Raw genomic sequence first — 7,190 nt, forward strand, 5'->3', positions numbered from 1 at the left:
AAAGCCCATTCGTCGATGAGACCCTCCCAATCTTTGAAGCTGGCTTCGTCGAGGTTGAGAATCAATCCATATGGATGGATTGGTTCTAGTGTGATCTTTCCTACAGGAGTATCCTGCATCTGAGGCCTCCGTCGTCTGGTTCGTTGGAACTGGCTTGCATCTTCTTGAGCCGGTCCCTTCTTTGATGGTTCTCCTTCTTGAGGCTCGGTTTTGGGCACCTCATCTCCTTGGTTCATCTTTAGATCAACCATATTGAGGTTAGCAAAAGATTCTGCTAACTCCTGTAAATCTTCTAATCCGATTCTGTCAAGGCTATTCATGATATTTGCCTTTCATGATTCGGATTATATCTTCCGGCTGCAACTCCTTGGGTGCTGCATCAAATAGGAGTGGATTCGTTGGGTCTTTGGACCATTGATTCCGAATTTTTCCGGAACATGGTCTTCGCCTTTCGATCTCCTCCACCTTCTTCTGGATATCACGCAAGAGGGTTAGGATTTCCTCTTGTTTGAGTGATATTCTGCTCATTTCCATCGGTAGTTCATATAGCTTGTTGCCATAATATTCCACCGTTTTCTGAATCTCCCGCAAGTTGACGTTGTCGGAAGAATCTGGCTCGATCTTGTGGTAGCTTGGATAAGCCACTCCTGCCTTGTCTTTTTGTTCCATCAATCGTGTAACTGATGGGCCTCGTCTCTTCTATGTTCAATCGCCGTTCTGGTTACGGCGAATCTCATGAGGTGTTCATGGTAGAATTGAATACTCGCGATAATATCGCGAATAAGCTCGACATCTCCTCCTCGTCGTAGATTGGTAACGAGGGCTCGATTGTTCCATTTGAGATCACCTAATAGACGACTGGTTTCAATCTCCAAATTTTGGAGAGCATTCCTGTAGTGTACACATCTCGGACACTCGTCCGGATCCATAAACTTTTAATGGAGTCTCCTCCCACATGGGTTAATAATAAAATAAATTAAAAATAATATAATCCCTCTATAAAAACCCGCTCTGATACCATTTTAAACAAGGATCTTTTTTAAACTGTTTTTTGCTTAATAGTACGTGGCATTGTCTCACAGTCCAGACCCAGATCACAAAGTAATCTATCGGGCACGAGGAAAGTTTCCAGCCGATATACCATTTAAGCCCAATCTTATACATGTTTTAGGTATAAATTGTCTTTTAGTCAAAAACCAAAAGTTACTGGGGCGAATCTAAAACAAATCATTCAAGGGGGTCAATTTTAAATTTTCAAGACCTGGAAAAGTGCAATTTGAGACAAATCTCAAAGTTGGTATATTTTTTCACAACTATGGAAAGCTAGGAGGCAAAACAAGAATTAGAGCAAAGTTCATATATTTTGGGGCCAATATCCCTAATTTCAAATCATAGCCTCCCAACTCCCTCCGATAAGTTCTCCCTTCTCTCTCTTACTCTAAAAACTATCTTAATCTCTCTCCCTCACCCTTTTCACCATAGTAAGTACCAGACCAAAGTTCCCAAAGAAAATCACACCCGACGCCTCCTAGATTTAACCACCACTCCAACACCCTCAAATCAAAAAGAAAAGGTAAGATGACATTGTCCCCAACAGAAAAAACCCCGTCGAACCTGCCCCCAAATCTCCATCCCCAACAAAAATTGAGCAAATAAAAAATGTGATCGGGAGAGAAACTTTAGACACGGTGGAGGTTGAGTAGCCGAAGAAGGAACCCGCCAAATGAAAGTGGTACATGAAGGTACCAACTAAGAAAGAGAAAGGTAAAGAGCACACTACCACTAAATCAGAGTCGGAATCCTCTTCCATTGGAAAGAGTCCTGAGAAAGTTGTGGCCTCGCCTCCAGCCCTAGTGCAGGAGGAAGAGAAGAGCAGGAGGCCGGCAAGGAAGAAATAGCCGTGGAGGAGGCAGATGCTTAAGCGGATGAGGCTGGGCAGGAAGAGGAAGTTGGGCAAGATGAAGAGCAAGCGGATGAGAAGGAATTGACAGAAACCACTGAGACGGAGACCGATACCAAGACATCATCATTGGCGCAGTTGAACAGGAAAATGAGGGGTGATACCCCAGGTAGATCGAGGTAGCGACAAAGAAGAAGGAAGTTCAGCCGTACATGGGGCCGAAGAGTACCCATTTTGTGGGCCTTCCGACGAGAGCTATCGTCAACCCCAAAATTATGGACTTTGCGGTTTTGAAAGCCTTAAGTGTGGAGATGGAAGTGAGAAAGTATTTCAGAGCAATTGGGTGGGGGACATTTTTGGAATGGCCTGGGAAAATCTATGGCAACTTGACGCAGGAGTTCATCCAGACTTTCAATGTAAAACATCTAGGCAAGCAGGCGCTCGGGATGGAGATCATTAAGTTCAAGCCGATGAAGCAGGGTTACACCATCTCGATAAATGATCTCAACTAGTTTTTGGGCATGACGACCCTCATCGAGCTCAAGATAGAGGAGTATAAGCGGGCAGTGCAAGGCACCCTGGAGTAGAACGCTGCACAGTGGGCTGAGAAGTGAAAAATGGTTGGGAGAGAAAGTGAGTTCAAGTCGGGAGCAACAAAAGCCTATAAGCTAAAGAGCAGCGCCTTGAGAATTTGCCATCGAATTCTTGCCTATAATTTCTTTGGCAAGAAGGTCAGTAGCAATTCTATTGCCCAATAACAACTCTACCTACTCTGGTGTATGGTCATTGGCAAGAAGGTAAACTTTGGGGTATATGTTGTGAATCACTTTAAGGATATCACAGGACATGCTAAACAGAGGATCTCCTCTTGGCTCATTGGTCACCACCTTGGCCAAGAGCTTGGGCATCCTGAATGAGCTGACAACAGAAATGGTCAGTATTCAGGAGGAATACTTGGACCTACTTTGCCTTTAGAGGATACAAAAAATGGAGTGAGATGACCAAAATGAGTCCCTTAAGTTAGTTTGGCCAGTGCAGGATGAGTCCCTGGCCGCGATGAAGTCATCTTCTTCATCAAAGCTTGCAAGATAGATGAGTGTCCCGCCCGAGACAGGATAATCTGAGGTGATGGAATGCCTAGCTCGTATCGAGGATAATCAAGTTGCCATTAAAGAGAAATTGGATGCCACCTACAACACCCTCATTGCCTTCTTCGAGAGTATTGGATTCAGGTACCCTCCCCCTCTTGATTATTGTCCTCCCATGTTTTTAGTTGTTTAGGTCTTTAGGTTTTTAGTCTTTCGTTTTGTGTGTCTTGTTTAATTTAGGCTTGGGGTTGGTATGTCTTTCCAATCGTTGATCTGCCTTTATTTATTTATTTATTTATTTTTGTTTTTGTGTCTGTGTCATGGCCTATCCCTCTTCTCCACCCACTTTGCCCAAGGCAAAGTGTGTGGGTAGGGGTCGTCCCCTTGGGATGGCCTAGTGGTTGGGGTGGTTGCCTGTTGTCCAAGAGGTCACAGGTTCGAGTACTCTCGGCCACAATAATCACTAGGTGGGGTGTGTGTGTGGTTTGTATTATTTATAATGTAATTTCATAAAAAAAAGTGTGTGGGTAGGGGAAGAGGATAGCCACCTTTTTGTGTTTTGTGTTTTTGTTTTACTCACTCACTTTGCTAAATTAAGGCAAAGTGTATGAGTAGGGAAAGGTGTGTCTATTTTTTGTTGCGTTCTAGGTCCATGAGTCGGCCCTTACATGACTTACTTTACCCAAGATAAAGTGTGTGAGTGGGGGGGAGGGGGGAGAGGACGCCTACATGACTTCGGAGTCTTGTTTTTTTTTAGTATGTCGTCAGCATGATATGAATTATTTTACTACTTTGAGCATGGAGAAAATAAAGGCCAAACAACTTTTTAGAAAATTTCCAATTTTGCATAATCGTATGTAGATATATATGAAGAATTGAATTGATCATGAACCATGTGAGTTTTTTGAGCCAATTTTTGTTGTACATATCATGACTCACATTCTTTTATTCTTGTGTGTACGTATATGACGGACTTATCTTGGCAATATGCTAGACCTTGCGTGCTTCTTTTAATCAAAACTCCATTGATCTAGATTTTTATTTCGATTTTTGTTTCTAGATTTTGCATAATTATTCAGGTGAATTCGAGCAGAACAAATTCATGATGAGAAAATTCTTAAACCCTAGTAGCAGCGACGGCGCCGGTGAGGGAGAAAGGAAGAGAGAAGAAAGGGAAGTCGGCGGCGTGAGGGAGAAAGGAAGAGAGTGAAGATTACTTAATAATTTAAATTTAATTTAAACAACACTAATTTGTTGTTTCCCTTAATTAATTATACTTTTCTTAATTTTTATGCCGAAAAGATACGAGCCATAAATAACGGGACGGAGGGAGTATAAAATAAGAACCATTTTCAGCCTTAGATCATTAAGACCTACGACTGATTCATCACTTATTTGATGACTTCATGGTGATGAGAGGTAAAATATGCACCGGCACCATACAAAGATAGGACTAAAACCTTTCCCTCTATTATTATTATTATTATTATTATTATTTAGATATTTTGCTCAGCACAGGGCTGGTCTCACGGGACACCTGCGGTTCTAATATTCTCTCGAATGAAGACAATTCAGCCTTGGTCATTTAGCCTTTATCAGTATATAGACTCTATTAGAGTTGTCAACTGGGCCGGGCCGGCCCAGCCCGAACCGGCCCAAGCCCGGTATGGGCCGGCCCAGGACCAGCCCACTTGATCGAATGGGTTAGTTGGGCCGGGCCAGCCCTTTGAAATGGGCTCCATTTGGGCTATTTATCAAACCCAAGCCCGGCCCAGGACCAGGATCGTTAGAAGCCCAGCCCAAGCCCGGCCCAGGACCAGGACCAGGCCCAGCCCAGGACCGGTCCAAGCCCAATAATTTAGGTTAAATATTATTTATATATTTATTCCTCTTATTCAATATTCAATTCCCTACACAATTTAGCAATACTAAAATATTAAACCCAATAAAATATTAAACCTATTTAAAGCCCAAGGACCATTTGTCAAATATATAAATAAGCTCAAAATAATTTAAAGATAATAATTACAAATTTAAAACAATCTAAAATTGAAAACCCATTCGTACCCAACTGAAGCTCATTCGAAGTACAACCCAGTATAAGCCCATCATACTCGACCCAGCATAAGCCCATGTGAGGCCCGGCCCATTTGAGGCCCAAGCCCACTAGACATGTGGTCCTGAATCGGGCTGGGTTCGATATTTTATAAAAAGCCCGGCCCAGGACCGGCCCATTTCAAATGTGGGCTTGGGCTGGGTTGGGCCTAACTCCTTACGGGCTCAACCGGGCCTGGGCCGGGCCGGGCTGGCCCAGCCCAGTTGACAACTCTAGACTCTATCATGTGATAAAAATTACGGTAGTTATTTATTTATATTAGGGTTATTTTAATAAATAACTCATTTTATCAATAAATACACTAAAAATTAGACTGCTCAACTGAATACAAGTTAGGTCAATGAGATGGATGAAGTAATAATTTTTTTAAGATCCGTTGTACTGCATAAATGAAAATTTAAGAATTATGTACGTAAGGGTTTTGTCGTTAAATGTCGGAACTCTTGTGCAAATTCTGGTGTTGGGCTACAGCCCAAAATAAGTTTCATAGTGAACCATATCCATATTTGGTCCACAAGATTAGTCACTGGAATTAAGTGAAGATCTTCAGCTTAATGTCTATATATCATGGTCATACAAAATTATCACTATGTCAAAATTTTACAAATAATGGCGTCTCGATCTTCTCGAGATTTATTTAACATAAAGTTCATACACGTACATGCATATGTATTTGTAAACTTATCTATATATTCTATATATTATATAAAGAATATATATTATATAAAGAACCAATTTAACAGCATTCAGTTTACCGTCATTTTTTTAACAGAATCTTCTTAAATATTAATGACAGTTAATTGAAGTTATATGCTGATATTTAACAACAATTTAAAGATAATTCATTTTTCTCCATAAGTACCATGTTTCTTAAATTAACTACCCACTACGCCCATTAACAAATAAACTGCAAGAATCCACTACTTAAAGTTGTGAAGAATTACTATTGAAAAAAAAGTCCAATTTACAGATTATAAATTGGTGTTTCCAAGGAAAAACTCAAAAATTCACGAACGCACGAGATTACGGCTTCTATGTATTCAAAATTCATGGATGGAGAGAAGGAAAATGGGATGTTTGAAGCCATAAATGAGTTACTTGTTGGCTGATGTTTTTAAGGCAGCATGGTGGAGCCGAGGCGGAGCAATGAAGGCCGGAGAGGCAGACTTCTGTGTGCCTTAGCGGTGCTCCGACTGCTGTTTTAGAAGGCAGGGGTGGACCGTATGGTGATGAGTGATAGTCAAGAGAGATGCGAGGCTACAAGAGAGACATGGAGTGAAAGAAATGCGGAGAGAGAGAAGACGTGCGGATGCTGCCAGAGTAGACGGGGCGGGGCCAGGGACGGAGCCAGGGGGGCTAGAGCCCCCTCCCAAATTTTGAGATTTTTTTTTAATTTTAAATTTTAAAATATATATAGATATATGTTTATACCTATTATAAAATAATTTTGTTTTATAAAAGAGTATTTGGTTATTATATTCTCTCATATATACTTAATTTAAGGATAATTTTGTTATTTAAAACTATATGATCTATGAAATATTGTTTGTTATTATTACTATTATACTTGTCTTTTAATAAAAAATGCCTAATATGTATGAAATGCTAAAAAAAATTATAATGTATTGAAACTAATTTGTAATATATAGAAAATATATAATCTATGGACATGTTGTTTGTTATTATTATTATTATGCTTGCCTTTTAATAAAAAATGTCTTAAATATACGGAATGTCCAAAAAACGTTTTGTGATATATTGAAACTATATAATCTATGAAAATATTGTTCGTTATTATTAGAATAAGAAAGAATGCCCAAAAATTCTCGGGGACTACCGCCCCCGAACCCCCGTACAAATTCAACCCCCCCGAACTTAATTCCTGGCTCCGTCCCTGGGCGGGGCTATCAGTGCAGTTCTCAGAAATGGGCATTGTTGGGAACCTGGTAGAATATCCTAATCCTTGTTTTGATGATACCAAAATTCATAGGGCGTAATTGTAATAGACTAGAATTGTTTTGAACTCAAGTGTTAGAGTTCGTTTCTAGTTTAGTATGCGGTTCTGAAAACTGAAGATACCAACTGA

General features: G+C 40.5%; 1 long non-coding RNA gene across 1 annotated transcript; it reads left to right on the forward strand.

Annotated features, from left to right (window-relative positions):
* The first annotated feature begins 1,412 nt into the window (after nucleotides 1-1,412).
* LOC131021893 (uncharacterized) lies at nucleotides 1,413-4,289 on the forward strand. Its single transcript, XR_009101085.1, has 2 exons — nucleotides 1,413-3,132; nucleotides 4,049-4,289. It is a non-coding gene; the product is annotated as an uncharacterized LOC131021893 (long non-coding RNA).
* The last annotated feature ends 2,901 nt before the right edge of the window (nucleotides 4,290-7,190 follow it).

Source organism: Salvia miltiorrhiza, chromosome 4, assembly GCF_028751815.1.
Source record: "Salvia miltiorrhiza cultivar Shanhuang (shh) chromosome 4, IMPLAD_Smil_shh, whole genome shotgun sequence".
Classification (NCBI taxonomy): domain Eukaryota; kingdom Viridiplantae; phylum Streptophyta; class Magnoliopsida; order Lamiales; family Lamiaceae; genus Salvia; species Salvia miltiorrhiza.